Below are 19144 nucleotides of genomic sequence, written 5' to 3'. Positions count from 1 at the left end.
AACTTTAAAGAAATATTGGTAAGATATAGGTACAACACAATTAGAAAAGTACTCAAATGCTTTGATTATGGCTTCTGACTTAATGTGAAGTTTGTTTGAAACAGCACACCACAAGTTGTAGTTGACTAGTAATTGCTGAGGCGAAAGGATAAAGTGTTGAATGTACACTCAGTGGTTAAGCTGATGAGCCGATACGCCACAAAATTTATTTAAGGGATTTGTACTCTTTAAAATCATTTAATAGCGTAAAAATAGAAAACATCTATTTTTCACTAAAAAAACCTTATAACAAAGCGTTTCTTTTTGCCTACTTTTATAAGATTTTGCCAAAAGTTTTTCAATTAACAAAACCAAAGATTTATATGCAGTCATCACAGACACCTGGAGCTTTATTGTCCACTGTTAGTGATGTTTATAATTTATTGTTTGTTCACATATACTTTATGAGAGTAAAATACTGTTAAAGTTCAGTCGTGTATACCATATCAAATTTTATGGTGCTAGTATCGGACGCCTACTCTGGAACTAAGATTTTAAGTCTGATGTTGGGATTTTGTTAGTTTACCCCAAACATCCCAACGTAAAACAATTTTCGTTTTGTGCCCTTAATTTAGGACAAACTTAAAAATTCTGCTTTGAGTACACATGTTAAAATCAAAGTATACACACAACCTACTTTCATCTTCTTCATTTTCCGATCGACGTGTTCAAAATAGCAACTAATAATGAGAGAACAATAACCATGACCATCGGTAAACAATTGCTTAATGTTTGTAGTGGAAATATTTTAGTATAAGTTGCAGTAAGAAGAAGATATTTGCACTTGGTTATTTATCCTGTGGTTGTTGATCTGTTCGTCAAGCTTGGCAATGCACTTGCGGAGATTTTGTTACTATATGAGGAGACATCAGTGCGCAGTGGGGTTGCAGCACCCAACTGCACACCTATTACTGCTAGATGGAACTGCACCACGTAAATGTTTTAAAGCGGAAAGCAATAAAAAACAATAAAAACAGGGAAAATTTCAGCAAATCGGAAAGCGTTCTCAAATGTTTTGTAATCACATATCGGCGCTTCGTATTGCTTTTTACTCAAATGTCCTCACAGGTTTAAGCTAAACGTCCTTTTTTACGATCACTTGAAGCAAGTATAAACGAACATTCAAAAATATCCTTTAAATGACCTTCCAGTATAATTCAATGTCATTTACCATGGTGTAAAATATAGCGTGAAATTAGACGACAAAAATGTTTGAATCCAAAGCACACATAGGAAGACTAAGTAATGTTTGTTTAGAACCAGCTGGAAATACAAATATAAAGTGGCAGATTTTTTACGAACCACTGGTGTCAGTTTAATTTATGACTGTCCGTTTAAGGTTGACATGTTGCACATTTGGTTCAATAGGAAGTTGCAAATCTTACTCATTCTGCATTGTGTCATTTGCCAACTACGGTTGTATCACAGCAAACAACTCACAATTTTTGTCAGTTTTTTCCCCTTTTGTAAAAATATGACATTTAGCCTAAACTAACACTTACTGAAGCTGATGTATGAATATTTTTGAATGTTTGAAATAAGCAGTACAAAACAAGCTGAATCGGAATCCATTAAATAATTTCTAAATTACCTTGAACTTTAACTTCCAGGGTGTCGTAAATTCCTCGCCAGAAGTTAGCGTGGTATGGTTGCAGCATCTTCCACTAGGTAATGAAATAGGTGAACTCAACAAAGGACTATTAAAATGCATTAATCTTCTAATGTCTTTGTGTGCACCGACTGCTGTAGATGAACGAAAATGCTCCAAAATGTCTCATTTTAGAAAAGAAGCATTGAATCGAGTGAAACGGACTTGGAATGTACACGCCATTGCAGTTTGTGAGAACAGTGTCAAGCTAATATGCCTCTGTGCCGCATCTAGTTTCAGTTGACTCTTTAAAGCGGACCAAACACATAGAGTGTATATGTACGTCCGCGCATCATCTGGCCTGAAAAATGCATAATGGAGCACTCGACGACTACGTTTTTCTTCTTGGTACATAAACACATGAAGGTACATGCTTTTCCAAGTAAAACCTGACAGCTTCTGGAAATGGCAGCGTTTTGAAAAAATTGACGGAACCGCCCTTTTCGAAGCCTTTCGGCTGTTACTGGTGCAAAACATTGACCGCTCTTTACGCGCAATATTTTGTGAACCTCAAACGCATACAACTAATCTAAATAGAGGATTAGAACTGTTCCAGATGTGCTGATTACAGTGATAAGTTAAGCATTGCTGATGCTCTTCAAAGGACTGGCTTAAACGTAAGCGTTTTCCAGAACTCTGGCTTTGTTATTCTTTGCTGAAGATTCAGGGTAACTTCAACAAGCCAAAATGAGTTGTTTAGAGTCAATATTTACGCCACTTAGCTGTGGCTGGTACCTACTCAGTTCTGACTGGCGTCCGCTTGAGCGATGAACAGAGATGAAACTTGGTATTCGGAAAATGTCGAAGTGATTTATTTTGCGCAAAACTAGCATTCTAATATTAAATTGATAATGTTTCTGTTTCTGTTTCCTTCTTTCAAGCAAACCAAACAATCAAACTAAGACAGTAAATTTCAAAGGATTGTAGATGGAGCTTCGGATACTACGTTTAAGCTATCTTGAGTATTTTGCCACGTAAAAAAAGCATTCGATTTTTTATTCCAAACGGACATTGCCCAAGTAAAATGCACATATGTTTTGCCAAAATTACTACGCTACGTGAACCAAAATACGTAAGTTCACTGTAGGTGGGAGCTTCCATGACGCTCTTTGAGCCCGAAACTTACAAAGATTTTGTCGCGCCTCCTCTTGATTGAATTCAAAAGTACAAACAGGAAGAAATCCAACAGGCATCCAGGGTAGCAAACTGTAAGTTGCGAAGTGGCCTCGGGTGAGCTTATCTACTTTCTGCTTGCCGTTCTGCTGATGTAAATGCACACTCAATGTTTTTTGAAAAGTGCCAACATGTTTGTTTGTTTCATGCTTTACCTTATACGCAACTGAAGGAAGAAATACTGCACTAGCAGTTAATAATGCATGATTTGTTGTTCGTCCAGAATTTTTTTCAATTACAGCAAATCTGAGTTGTGTCAGAGTTTAACTGAAGACTTGACTAGAAAGTGCTGCGTAGGCTCTCTTACGATATTAAAATTTCAAAACATTTAACGCCAGATTACGTCATTAGGTTAAATTTTTACGTAGTAAATTGATCTAGAAAGAAATGGCAACAGCTCTCTTTCATAATTTACTCACGAGTGATGAAGTTTCCTCAAGAGTGCGCGCAGTCTATTCGGGTGATATGCGAGAAAACGCAGCAGCTAGGTATCGACGATAAGAATAAAATTTTGTATTCTAGTTAATATCTCTTCACCTTATATATTATGAATATCGGGCTTCAACTCTTGTACATGTCGTATAAAATAGACATCGTTTTGTATTTTTTGACACTGTGTGGTATCAGAATGAGTTACAGTTGATGAGAAAAGCTATTTTTAATGTGTTCATTACAGTGCTTAAACAAAGCTCACCTTCCGCTTTCAGTGCCATATCTTGCAATTATGAGTTGGCCAAATAAAAAAGTGGCAAACAAACAACAACAAGATGTAATTCTTCCTCTGTGAAGCTAATGCTTTGATGATTGGTGACTGTGAGTGAATAATAAATTTGACCCATTAGCTATGGAAATGCTATCGTATAAATTGTGGAGACAGCTATACATACAACTTGGTTTGTGTTGCGGCTGCATGTCTATTCGACACAATAAAGACTCGTAGTAAAAGTGAATAGGCAAAACGATTGGATGCTAAACTGTTGTAGCAAAACTGTGCACAGAATGTCGAGATCATAGACGCTATTGTGCCGATTGCAATTTAGCTTATTTCGGGTGCGTTTTGAAAATTTCAATTAACATACTTAACTGGGACAAGTGTTTGGTAATGATACCCTTTTTAGTGAAGAAAATTCATCTGAAGCATGGTTCTTTACTATGGTGTTTGTGTTATCAGGTGACAGCCCTTGTGTTATACAGGCAACAGAAACTGACAAAATACGTCCCAGTTACTTTTGACAAAAAAGCTGAACTTTTACAGAAATGCTTTAGCGTAACTCAATAGTCGGGGCGTCCTACGTGTGGTATTTTATGGCCACCTATAAGTTCTCAGTGACGAAATCTAGGACACTTCTATAAATCTAAGCATCAAATCCGCATGAATAAGAATATCACAGCAATCTTATTGAATAGAAATGCGACGGCTTAAAGTACACATAAAGTGCGAATGATACCACTAAAACACGAAGGGTGGGCGTTGAAAACATACAACATTTGGCTGTTGGGCAACAGACTAATGGTTATCCGCATCCATCTTTGCTCGTGTTCCGTACACTCACTTCTTGTGGGCTCATATATCATTGAAAATATCACTTAAAAGATTCAGTTTTCCATTTTGTGAAAACATCAAAATAATCCTTAGAAAATAGTATAGCAAAGCTTCTTGTGGCTTCACAAAAGGCACCAGAATAATGCTAAAAGTTTTGAGATCCGCCGGCATTACAGAAATGTCAGCTGTTTGAAGTTTAACGAGGCTCGTATCTGGATCCATTCAAGCCAGATATTTATCTCATGTTTGGTTACCGTTTACTCATAAACAAACCTTTAAAGATGAAAACTTAGCGCGGAACAATCTGCCCGTTGATCTTTTCAAATGACAAGAACATGTTTTAACACCAATTGTATAAATTTGCATACACAACAAACTGCACTTCATTTACAGCATGACTAAATGAGGGAAGGCTATTTCAGTAAGGTTGCTTCGAGTTTTATAAGCATTATCATGAGAGCATTTGGCTGGTACAAATAAAAAAATATTCTGTACCTTGCGCGTAAGTAACAATGTGGGGAAAATGCGATAGTTAAACCAAGGTCTAAGACAGTGACCGAATTGCTCAAAGAAACTATGAGTTATTCATTAAGCCAACAAAGCACGTAATAGTATGTCCGTTCTGCTGTTTACCAAACTTTTTTGATTTTAAGTGTAATATTATTTTTAACAAGATGTTCTCAGGATCTTCTCAAATAACTCAAGTGGTATAACTATATTCTTGCGTTTGAAAACCAAAAAATATAGATTGTATTATTAGGAAGTTTCCCTAACGTAAGTTTCCTTAACGGTATTCGTTATCTTCTCAGAATTGGAGAGTAGTGATATTACGCATGTTTTGTTTCCACATCTGCCTACAAATAATTCCGATATAACTTCTTCAGCTTGCAAATCGGAGGTTTCCGTTATGGGAGTTTTTAAATTGAAATATGTGATTAAATATAGTGGGCTATAAATATGAAAGGTGTATTATAGAACAAATCAAGGGTAATAGCGGTGAGAAATATTAAATTGTAATGGAAGAAAGACGGGAAACAAACGTTCACTAGATCATTTTACAGCTTTTTTAAAGTAAGCTTTCCGGCGACTGGAACTATATCGTTTTTCTGAGAATCAATGGTTTTGTAATTCTCTGATCTGAATAATACAGGTTTTTAGCGGTACATACAAAGGCAAGTTGATCACTAAAATTCGGAAGCTTGTCAGCAAATGCGTTTATCTTGTATTTTGTTATTCAGGGCATCGGTTAACCGTTAACACGTAGCAAAATTGTAGTTAAACGTATATAAAGATTCACTCAAATGAAATTTTGTGACTTTCCAAGAGGGCATTAATGTACCATTGGTAATAATGTATCGGATGCCGTAGTAAACATAAATTTTGTTCGCCTAAATCCGAAAGTATGATGAAGAGTCTATTCGTGATTTATTAACATAAATCAATGACATTGATCACATAGGCTCCTTGCGCGTGCTTGCTTCAAACATAAATGAATGAGCGTGGCAAACTTCTTTAATAAGCCTCCTGCGATGGATGTCATATATACTTGGAGTCCAAATGTAAACACAAAATGGTATGCACCAATTTGCTACTGAAGCTTGGGCTCCCTTAAAATACAAACTAGTTTTGTAGTCAAATTTTGCCGTAGATCTAATAAGAAAACTAAAACATATTATGTCGGTAATGCACTACCAAATTTTGACTTGATTATTTTTTCTATGCCTGTTATTGAGTTTTTTATAAAGATATCTATTACTCCAGTCTATGGATGTGCTTGTAGAGCGCATTAGAGCGATTCAGGCATGTCTGGTTGATGCGGTCTTTTCATGCTTCCTCCTGTATTTCAGCTGAAGGCTAATCGGAGTTAGGTTTTGCAAATCTAATGCAGTGCCACAAAATAGTGCTTTACTAAAATTTAGGTAAACACTAAAATTGACAGGAAAGAACATTCACTTAGCAACTGGTCATTTTGCAGTACAATATGGCATATATTCTCACCTTGACACAGTGCAGTGGGTAGGAGACTTGGGAAAATCGCAGCAAAATTTTTCATCTAGGTAATACTCTGAAATAAGTCAATGAATTCACCCCTCTGTATTTTGCGAGTAATACATGTTTGCTCACAGGCTGACACTTCGACTAACACGTCGACGATGTCTATCAAAATTAGCTGTCAAAGGATTTGATACGACCGCACATGTGTGGCCAGTACAGATATAATTACTGGCAATGTAATGTAAACAAACCATTGGTGCGTGGGCATCATCGCAGACAAACGAGCAACAATGACATCACTAAACGGAAGCTGCATACACCAGTGTGATTCTCGCCAATCTGCTTTTTTAGGGACCGCAAGGCACCATAAATAACTGATTGTTTTGGACCTTAATTAAGGTACTTTAATCTGGCTGTTTGGCTCCGGTAGAACAAATCAAACGGGACGGCTGTAGACCTTACAATTTCAATAGAAAAATCGAGTGCATGTGGTTGGCTTTTTTCAATTGCTCAGCCGTAATGCAATAAAGTTTCTTAGTTTCATTATCCAGGATGGTTAGTGTGATTGTACACCATTAGAGAGCGCAAGATTTATTTGTTGAGTGGGCGGTGGTTTAATATGGAAACTCAGGGAAATTACTTGCTACAATTCTGATGTTTACTGCAACATGGTTCAGAAGCTACGCCGAACAGTACCCGTCGTGCGCAGATAAAAATAATGGTAAGGGACTGGTCAAGATGACGAAAACAGACTCTCTGCGAGAATTTCTGTAACAACGCCACGGAGAGCCAAAATAAAACCTGGTAAGCCACACATTCTGACCCAGAAAGTGGATTTGGTGAAGAAATCGGATGACTATCAAAATAGTAAGCCGCTTTTTACTAAAACTTCATAACTGCTACTAGATGAAGAAAGTGGGACTTTATCAAAAGTTTTGGGTTTTACACGCTAACTTAGGCCAAGGTAGGCGGGGGATATGTTAATCGAGGAGGAGCTGAATAGGATCAAGCAAAATGCGTGGTATATTTTCATTAAGCATACTACTTATAGGTTTCTAAAAACCTTTTCACAGCCCAGAATCAGTTTCGCCTTTCTTGGGGCTCGTCACGTGGGCGCAGCATGTCCAGATGAAGAATACCATAAACAGGTGGTTTGGTTGAGTCTCTCATGAAAACCAAATTAATTTGCAAATGAGTGTACTTGCCGAAATCAGTCTAATCTGGTTTCAAGTAGAACAGAAGTTTAAAGGAAACCTCGGGACTGTGTCTATCTGATGAGCCCCAACAAGACCGAAACCGGTCGTAGCTAGCCGGTAGATGTAATTCGAAGGAGACGTTTTGGTCGAGATCAAGTGCAGTGATACAAAAACAGGGCTGTGGTTCTTGTAAATCTTTGGCCATACATTGTGAAAAAGAAACAAGAAATTTACTAAATTTCATTGAGTCAATGTGGTTTTGACCTAAAGGTTGTTTGTGGGTCTTTCAATCGTACACATTCAGCTGGGTTGGGATGGGTAACTGAGTTGTTTCATCTGAAAAAATGAAATCATTCTGAGTTACAGAAGAAAGGAGCACTGACGATCTGTCTTTCGATAGCATCGCGTGTAAAGAACGAGAGCTGTCGGCCAAGGCTCCATAAGAGAGTTGGGCTTTACATCGCTGCCTGTCAGGCTTCACTTTTCACACGCTTTGTCTCTGTACGATCAGACGTGGTCGTAATCAAGCTGGCGCGGGTTACGATAAAATTCTTCAACGCTTAGTTCTTCGGTTTTCGATGCACTTCATAAACCTGGGATAACTGTGCAGTTCAGGGGCGTGCGGGATTATGTTGGAAGAGGGCTGCATTAGATTTTGGATGCAGTGCGATGCTAAGGACTCACGCTCATTAGAAAAGATTATGGGCTAAGTTAGCCAGTAAATGGAATGAATAAAACGTTTGCTCCGGAGTATATTTTGGAACTAAATGCGAGCTTTCGATTCAATATTCTCGGTAATTGCAGAAGACGTCCGAACATGCGGCAACTTGGCTACTGCGACCAAATGAATCCCGTGAAGTTATCAGTCATGGATAATCTCCTTGTGAATATGGGCTCCACAAGAGAGAGGAGACCAATAAGTAAATGAGCAGAGTTGACCAATTGGTGGTTTCGAGTGTTTAAGGTTCTCTGGGAAAAAAACACCAGAACCTAAGCTGAGAAGAAGCGATTTTCTGCAACTGATTGCCAGGACACTGAGACGGTCAAATGCCAGATGATTCATGTAAACTAATGGGGTGAGCTGGTTAAAAGGTTGGAAGACAAACGTCGTGAAGGATGTTGAAGAAATGTATACGAGCATTATGTGTAGGAAAACCTCATTGACGCGGAAGATCGGTGAATAAGGATAATAGGTTGGTGGGTGGTCATCTCGCGTTTGATCTGCTTGCTTACTTGGGTAGTTGATTTGCTAAGGACTTGTCACCAATCCAAGTGACCTCATCTCCGTGCAGTGACGATGCCATGTCAGGTTGTCAGGGATGATGTCACATCAATGTGTGACGAGGCATTTGAAAGCCAGTTGTCATGTTTAGTAGCTGGATCAGCGGATACCTGATGAATCACTAACGGACGCACCCAAGACACATTTCCGATGGCAGGAGGGATGCCTGCTGGAAAAGGAAGGTGTAAATTTAAGGTAAAAAATGATACATATATATATATATACTTTAACCTGTCCGGAAACTTTGCAAGCCGAAACCTTTTATTGTAACTTACATTATGTGAAATAGATAAAAATATGTTTTCTATGGAGGTAAGGTAAGGTAGGTGGTCGTTGGATTGTTCGCTGAGCTGGGAAATTTGATTGCAAACGTTTCATTACCAGTCGAGGTGACGTCATCAGTGCGTCATTGGGGACCGTAGTTGGGCGTAGCGGTGGGATAGTGGTTGTGCCCGGGGTAACAGAGCCAATGGAACTACCCGACTGAACAACTAATCGCGGTCAAAGGTCATCCCCAGCTAACAGCATGTATATCAACACACACGTAATACAGAACCACTAATCCACTGCTACGCACAACTGCGCTCCCCTATAACGCACTGAAAATGTCACCTCGACTGGTGATGAAACGTTTGCAATCCAATTGCCCATCTCAGCGAACAAGCCAACGACCATAAAAATATGTTTATGATAATTTGGTTGGTTTTTTGTAGAACCTTTCACAGGCTGTGTATATACGTTGCAGCAAGTGACGACGCCTATCTAGGGGAATTATCATCCTGCGATAGCTGGAAAAGCATTTTCCTTGAATCCATTGGCTAGTTGAAACCAGGACTTCTAATCCGACTGGTGGATGTACTACTAGACATTTCGTATACATTCTTGGATTGAGGATGATCTATAGTATCGTTCCACAAACAATTCAGAGATGCTCCGGCAATACAGATTGTCTGCATCTAAAACAAGTGCGATTGCTGTGAAATACGCTCTGAGGTACGCCAAACTGAATGAAGACATGTCACAGTTTCAGCTGCTTGATCCATGTTGCAGCCTCGATGCTATCAGAATTTCTGTAAGTTTACTAGGATCGACCGAATTTGCCTTTTGTTTTCCAGACTTTTTTTGCGTTTTCTATAAGGAGAAAGGCATCGAGTCAAATACGTGCCACTATCGCATTCCTATGTGGGACGCTGACGGATGCTTCATTAGGCACAAATGCAGTCGTTGGGAATCCAAATTTCTAACAAACACGTGGTTACCATATAGCGCTAACTATGAGAATCTGAAAAAAACACATTAGGAGTGAAAACACATGAGAAGTCACCAGGTATTACCCACATGCCGGGTAGCTGAAAGGCGCACTTAACTGTAAAGTATCAGCTTTTAGCTTAAATGTGGAAAAGAGCGAACAGGCCGTTTGATTTTTTAAGTCTCCGAAGCAATGAGACTATAAGGCCACCCATTGAAGCTTAATGACTACACTGCTAGAAGTTCTATGCAGCAGTCCCTGGTTTTGACTTCCAGGAAAACCTAATGGTCAAGTTTACCAGAAAACTCAGTTTGAAAGTTCAATTCAGAGTTGAGATGTATTACCACAGTAACTGCCAAACTAGGGAATCCAAGGTCTGCAATGGACTGCACTTGTTGCAGGTTCCCGGATATCGATCCTGCCTAACAACCTCTAAAAAACACACTGACACTGCGTGGTATTACTTGTGCAAGAGCTCAGTAACAACAACAAAAAATGTAATCTAACATTTCATCACATTCAACTAATATTCCGGCAGTAGGCAAATATTTTCTCCGTAATTTTCGCATTAGTCTCAAGTGCGCCACGAGGTTGCTCGATTAAGTCTTCCGATGTGTCTTCAGGGTGCAGTTTCTGTTTAATGTTGATCTGTACGGACAAATACTCGGGAAGCACTAAACCAAATCGACATGAAAGCACAGTGGGACGATATTGCACCAAATCAATGAATTTGTCAACACGCTTAGCCACATTCTACATATTTGGCAGCATTGCATGGAAGCCATGCAGTATCACGAGGGCAGTACAAAAGTAAAGCATCACAGTCTACTCAAGTTATGGTTCCTGTTTTCAAAATCTTGCTTGATTAATCACACATCATCGCGAGTATTTGTTTACCTACCCAATTGGTGACTCAATTCAATAGTTCTATTCCGATCAAGAGTGGACTCTGATGAATTCTGAAGTCTGTGTGTGGCTATGACGTCATTCACAGCCGGAGTGTTTTTTTAGTGTCAGCTTCGGATCGGATCGATTAAATGGAATAGCTATATACACAAGAAATAATCAGCTGACCTTATGCTTTTCCCAAGCCAACCTGTGATCACCAGATTGTCCTACTTCAAAAAATTCCACAAAAACTGATGCAATTTTCAGCATGCAACCGGTGAAATATCGATTCTTCCGCCCTGTGGTGTGCTACTTCATCCTTACACATCACTCCAGCGAACGGTCCTCTCTTTTATTCGTTTTTATTTTGAGCTTTTTTCACTGAGATTTTGCGCAATGTCATCCACTATTTTGGTGTTATGGTCGTCGCTGATCCTCCATACTATCCACTAGGAACCAGTTCATCATGGGTGCCTTCAGAAATCTCATGCTGTGTGCACAATCCTCGATGTGATGATCAATATCACTTTCCACCAGTTACGTCCATCGTGCATTTTTCTTTCTTTTCAGATTTCGTTGCTTGGTATGCCTAATGAGTGATGTAGTATGTAGCCCGATTGAGAATTTTGAACCGATAAGGCAACTTGCAGCTGCACAGAATTTAAACTGCTCAAGGAAATCCGTGTGGAAGATCAATAATGGCACCACTAATGACGTATTGTCAGTCATTTAGGCACCTCTGGGACACTCCTTTTTCGGCCGAATAGCCAATCAGCTTGAAGTCCATCTTCCTTATGGAGATGGACCACCATAATATTGTACGAGATCCACAAGAGCGCCGTTCCTGTTCTCTTGATGGAGACTGGTCACATGGTACTCTACACACTACTCAAGCTCTCCGGACACATTTTGAAATGCGAAGAAAATAGCCTGCACATACAAGTACATATATACATAAATACGTACATACATATACATACATGTACATACCTAATACTGATTGGACCACTTCAGCTAAGTTGACGTAGTAGCTAGTACGGAGCCAGTTATCATAATGTGCATCGGGTGGGATTGGAGAACTCAATGTTTCTTCATGAAGGAAACTACTCACAAGGTTCCTGAAAACTCTTCCCCTCCAGACTTCAACCAAAGAGTGACAAGCGCATGATTGCCACAAGAAAGAATAATCAATAAGCCTTAAAATTCTATTTGTGTGCCACTTTCAAACGGTGTATTATAAAGGCGATCAATTTTAACGTTCAAAAAGCATCAAATAACTTACTTTTTTTGAAGAGTGTGTAAACGTCGATTGCACGTTATTTGTAGTTATTATAGTACTTTCTTTGTATTTGTTAAGCAGATAAATACGGTTAAGTCTGTTGACAATTTCGTTGAACGCAGTAGGTCACCCCTTTGGCATTTGTTCCATTTTGATCCTCGGAAGCATTGGTTCAGTACTCCCTGAATATTTGTCCATCGGTGCATCGACACAAGTAAATCAAGTGGGGGAACTGACCGGAGTTGTATGTCAATGTATTTGAGAAAATGTGTTTTCCACGGATAATAACCGTTAATGCACAATGGTACGCATTGCTAGTCATTAGCTTTAGTAGCTTTTAGGTAAGTGTATTTTCCGGATAGCTTGGCATCATTCTATGGGCCCGTGAACCACAGTATTTTGCAGCGACCAACTGAACGATAATGAAACCATGGTAAGAATCAATACGCAGTTGAGTCATCAATTTTTACGAAACGGCTAACGCACATTCAATCGCTTACCAGTTGACAATAGGTACTGCGCTGAGTTTAAACATGTATTTAGAAGCAGAATGTGCGACCCTTATCGGCACTTGGGGTAGTTTGCACTTACAGCTTTCCAGCTTAATATGTCAACGGAGTCGTTCTAAGAATTGAAGAATTACCATGGGCGAAGATGCATTTTAAATAGAGGATAAAACTGCCGTGGCTTTGGTACTGTTGTGTTTCTAACTGAAATTCATTTTCGCAAGTCCCCCACGGATCGATCAATTAGATGCCGTGATTTTGTTCAGGCATTGGGCTTTAATAAGTAAAACTGGCGAATGGGTGGACTGGATGAAATATCGATTGTTTCAACGACGTACTCAATGATAATTTCATAAATAGTCAAATCAGGCCTGTTTCAATCGAGCGTGTGCTTTTTCGCCAACATGGGAAACCTAGTGAAGTGATTAACTCATTTCACATCGTATATTAGATTTATGTGCACTAATGCTTTTACTAGAATCGTTTGAGTTAGGGGGCGCTTCGGAACAGTTTAAGTTGAAGACGCACTCAGGTAACACTAATGAAAATTTACAGCTGAAAGGTGCTCCCGTTTGTAGGAGACACAAAGCCATGGCTTTGAAGGCGGAGTACAGGTAACATGTACATGACAATAGTAGCATCTCAGGTGTTTAGTGAAAGCACCTGTCAATGACCAAGGCCTGACAGTATGCACATTGTTGTAGATAACTTTGGACGATAAAACCGGTTCCTGAATGTAATGCTTTTGTTGCATGTTCCAGTATTCAAAGTTGAACCATAAAAAGTGCTATAAGTTCATTTCCCACTACGTCGAAATCTGTGATTAATTTATTAGAGCCTCTGGTTTGGAACTCGAATAACTCGGAAATAACCCACACCTTCAGGCGAATCGTTTCATTTGTTCTATCTAAATTGCTAGAAAAAAATCCAAACAGACCTCAAAATATTCATCATTTGAAAAAGTCAACCCTCAGAATGGATGCAGCTAAATAATTATCTAACCATTCAAAGTAGTATTTAAGAAGACAAAAGACAACTGAAAATATTGTTGCCTTTTACTGCCAGGTAGAACATTACAATTGAATGGTGAAAGGGTACTGCATCTTATGGTTTTCGCCCTCATGTAAAAAATACTCGTTGCAGCCGATTCATATATGAGGAAAAACGTGAATTGCCTCATTGACTCTGTGGGATATAGCGGCCATATATACGCAATAATCGGTGGTTCTTCTTTGGAAAAAAAGACGGAATGTTTCAAAGAGACCGTGCATTTTGTAACCCACCATTGAACTAAGTGTGAATGTTACCCAGGCCAGCTCAATACCTGGTTGACCGGGTAGGTCTAGCTGGCGTTCATCGTGCGTCGCCAGTAATGAAACAGTTTTGTGGACAGTCTTCACTTTGGTCGGAAGCTGAGTTTTTGAAGTTTAAAACGTACAAAATATTCTTGTGTTAACCCCCTATTGCTTTTACTGTCAACTGCAACTCTTGTACATCAACGTACGTTGTGATGCCTATAGCATTTCACAACATTAAGTAAAATTACACTTTCCAGACATAAGCATGTGGGCCAAAGTTTGATTGGTAGTAAGAGTTCAGCTATGACTTAGCAGAAACGTCACATTAGGAAGTGATTCGATCGGATGATACTTCCTGTTGTTAAGTGGAAAAGGTCATTAAGATGTTTTGCCCCACACTTTTTAAAAGCATGGGCCATAATGACTTATTGTCATATATTACCGTAATGGAAAACCTATGTAATTTGCTTGAATATTTTTGGCGACATACGAAATTCACAATCACCATCTCCCGCCAGTATTCACGGTGACTTAATGGACAGTTTGCATTGGAGCTTTCCTGCATTGAATGCGGCCACGGTACCTCATCATTACACTGCAAATTTCACACGAGTTCCTATGAAGGACGACCTACGAACTATTCAACGACCTACGTATAATATGAGATTTACCGATTTTTTTATTAGCGCCAGCACACCCTTATTTCCCCTGACATTACAGAATTTTGTTTTAAATGCGTTTACAGGTCCGCTTCATCAAAAAGGTTGTTGTTGTTGAGACAGATGTCATATAGGCCATCCATCCATTATTGTATCGAAGGAAAACACTCGACTTGGTATTGTCTTGACCACTTTAGTGAATAAATTTTGGCTTCCGAAAAACAGCTTTTTGTGGCTCTTTGTAGTACACTTAAAAATCAAATATACGGAAGCCTGCTTTATGCATGAGTCTTGTAATTTATTTCCCGACCCTAATGTTGGCAACCCGCCCGGATTGTAAAAATGAATCTTTCTAAGTTACCGATGGATTTAGTCTTATTACACTCGTGGTTGGAGTGAACTTTCCGGGGCCTGGTATCTGGCTTATGAATGCAAACTATTTTCAGCAAAGGTATGCTTAAAATCAGTCAACTCGCCTCAGGCCCCCTCAGTAACAACGTACTCAAAAATATTCCGCACAGGGAAGGTACGTTTTCCACTGAATTTGTTGTCCATGTATCCATCAACTGACATTGAGGTCGCTTGGCTTGGGGTATTTCATGCCCGACAGCTCCAACGTCCTAACAAGCAAGAGATGCACAGCGATTAGCAAAACTAGCATATTTTGTGGTCACAGGAGCTCTCGCATTTGGAGTAAAATCGTGAATATTATCACTACGGTGAGGTTCACAAGTCACTTTCTGGCTCAAATTGTGCCATGTGTTTTGATATCGTCAGGCTACAGAAACTAAGGCATTGGTAATTTCTGTAAAATACTGAGCCAGAAAACTTTAATTGTCCAAAATTCATGAAATTAGAGATACCAGGCAGTTGGCAGGAACCAGGGGCTAGAAATGCGAAGTTTCTTTGCACTGCACTCATAGGAAACATGCGATAGCAGCTTTCATGATAGAATTTTCTGATAATCATGGAGTATTGCACATCGTCCCTACTTTTGTCAATGCACCCTGTCGGTTAGCCTGAGTGGTCTAACAGACTTTCTAATCAGAATCTAGCAGTCATCTATTCGATTGTCAGAATGTACCACTTTGCATGCAATATCAAGGCGGTCGTGGGTTAGCCTTACATGCCTCAACAATATGGCGGAACGGAGCCCTCGAACATGCCGTTACCTGAGAAGGGTTATTCTTAAGATGCGAACGATCAAGCAAACTCGAATTAAGAAACCCTGGGGTAATCTCTCCCAAACAGTGGAGAGTGTTGTCCTGGTGGCGTTTTATCAGGGATGCTTGTCGACAGATTTGTTGTAACGTTTGTGAATTGCATTTCGAAATATAAAGTGTTGTGTTGCTCAGCGATTGTGATTACCTGGATGGTGTATTTTCAAGTAAAGGTGAGCCATAGTGCATTGAAATAACTTGAATGGTGGCATGCCACTTGCTGCACATGAAGCCCAAACAACCACTAAAACTGAATAACACACACAGACTGACAGCAAACTGCAAGTGAAACAGTTAACTGGACAAGTAAAAGTGGTAACTGGATTATCAAACGACAAATTAGGATGCGGCTCTGTTCAGCCGTATCACCCTTCAGTGCCTAACTGCCGTACCATCAGAAAGAAAAATTAGTGCTGGGATACTGCCAGGCGGCCCAAGCCTAGACATTGGAATTCGAGAAGCAAAGGTCGGGTTAGAACCACGGACCTTCTGGTCAGTGATCTCGCGCTCTAACCACTGAGTCATCGCACCCCTTACGCGGCTTCAGTGAGCTGTGTGCTAGGTCTATGTTGCGGCAAAACCAAATATATAGAATTACCGGGCCTGGAACATCACTTTGAAAATGGTCAAAGCTGGAACATTTATTCCTTCTAGTTGGGAGTATACTAGTCAGTGAACTCACAAACCACGTTTGAAAAAAGGATCGTGTTGGTCGAGAAGCTTGTTAGATCCAGAAATTTAAACAGACACATGAGCGGAGCAATTTCTAATAGTGAGCACAAATTATTTTCGCTTACACGCGAAATAGGGACAAATGGGCGACCTGCGGGTTTATCACTGATACCAACGGCCAATCTTCTGTGAGAAAAAGAAGCGCTCGTGAATTGTGGGACTGAAAAATTTCATTAGCAATTCAATTAGCCAACTGAAGTTGCTCAGCTAGGTTTCATACCCACTAGGCAGCCATCACCAGTGTCTTCATAACCCCCGATAGCTTCTGAAGTGGGTGCATTTTGTTTCCCATGTGTCACTCAACCTCTGGTCCTGACGAGTTTCCAACCGCCAATCAAACTAGCCAAATTTCGCGTTGGTGATCATGATCGTTTCTCGTTACGGCATCAGCCAATATACTCGCTGACTGAGGATTTAGCAAATTACAGTTAATTACCACTTTAATGTGAGTTGCTGAATCCTATGAAGCTTCGTTATCCCCATTCAGAATTCTGAAAATAGTGGGTGGGTTAAGACTTGTTTATACTTGAATTCAGCATAATACCATATCATCACTTATTGTGTGCGCAGATTAAAGATACTGTGGCCATATTGTTTTACTTTATACCTATCGAAGTTTACACCATCTAGAAAAGCATCAGGAGAACATTTATGAGACAGGAGAGTCTATTAGTATGATTGCAGAATCACAACTTGCCTGTGAAATATGATGTAGTGCGGCATCTTTCTTGAGTTTGACGGTCTTTGTAAGAACTTCAACCATGAAAAGTTAGGTGCACATCACCTCTAGTGTTTGATCGTATCTTATGAGAGAGTTACGTAATCGTACATTATGACTCATGTGCCTGGCTAGTTGCTGGTGGCAACATCATAGCCTGAAGATGGGTATCGCAACAGCACGGTGACGGATGTTTCGCGGTAGCCCGGAAAGACGAAGCGAATTTGAGCTTCCTGCGTGGATAGTGCTAAAATAATTCATTAATGGCTTGTGATATCCAACAACCAACGCAAAATGTAGACGTGTAGACAATAGAAGATTCAATCCGAAACACTAGAAAGCCTTGCTTGCAGTTTGTAGTAGTAATATCCGCACGATGAGTAATCCCCTCTGAGACTTCGTGGATCTAGGAGACAATCAACACATGAGAACAAGAGATGTAGAGTGTCGGATGAGTGGTGCTGCCTGATTACTCATTAGTTAACTACGGAAACCACACTGTGTGGTCAAATCAAAATTTCACTCTATTCGTGAAAGTACTCTTCGTCTGTGTGATTAATGGCTTTGTGCTTGTGTGGGAAAATGTGCTTATTTTAGTTGATATTGCACCCCACGCTTGACCTCGAATTGTTTTTTTTCCGAGCCCAGAAACATTATTACTTGGCGTGCCTATAACTTAGTAGTAAAAAACACACTAGTAATCGTTTCGTCCACACACGATCTCAAACATTCCTTCCACCTCCTTAACTTGCTGGAACACAGTCTATTTAGCTGTTTTTTCTAGAGGGTAATGCACTAGATCACATCTGCCTAAAGCCGACTCTTACGTAAACATGAAACAAATTATCTGAAAACAGTATCTGAGCAGAACCGCGAGATACAGACGTGATTATTTTTTAAGCCTTCTTGTATATCAGATAGGTATACTGTATTGCAGCTTTGTTCCAAAGTGAGATAAAAATTTAATGATTTTTTGGACACGAATTTAGGTTGCAGAACTGGTTGCCAGAACCAATGGACTGGGATGAATTTATAGCGTATCATTCATTCAAAAATACAGTTGCTTCACTTTGGGTCGGCTCTATTTCTCCGAAGGATTTCCACTGTGTAAGTCGATAGAAAACTTTAGTGCAAATTATGACGTAACGTGTTCGTCAGGTATAAACATATATATATATAGTGTAAGTAAAATGATAAGTAAAAATGATAAAACATTGTCATTCAAAATAAGTTTGCTTGGCGGGGATCAACCCATACTGTGATTCGAAAGCTAGGTGGTCGTAGATGATGTGGGCTAAAAATAGCAAACAAACATTGGATAACCTATCCCGTCTAGTTCGTAAGCGAGAATTTGCACCTTTTTGGCGGGAAACATACAGAAAATGGGTGGCAACTGAAACACTGCAATAAATGATGTCCTAACATCTGCACCTGATTTTATTTGACGAGGGACTGAATGCGAGGACCCTATAGGACAGTTGAGATTACCAGTGATCATCGGAACAAAAACTCTGCCAAGTGTATTTGGCCTACGTTGTCAAGTGAACTTAACCTATTTGGGCTAGAACCAATCATATCTAAGATGACCTACTCCTAGTAATCACTTATTTTCCTTATAAGTGGTTACGTACAAAATCATTACACGTCCTCAGTGTTCTCAAAGTAGTCTATCGGTTATCATAAAATTGGATGTTTACGCATTCCTGGAATCGATCTACG

Source organism: Opisthorchis viverrini (assembly GCF_000715545.1).
Source record: "Opisthorchis viverrini unplaced genomic scaffold opera_v5_15, whole genome shotgun sequence".
Classification (NCBI taxonomy): Eukaryota; Metazoa; Platyhelminthes; class Trematoda; order Opisthorchiida; family Opisthorchiidae; genus Opisthorchis; species Opisthorchis viverrini.
This window is presented reverse-complemented; position numbering follows the sequence as displayed.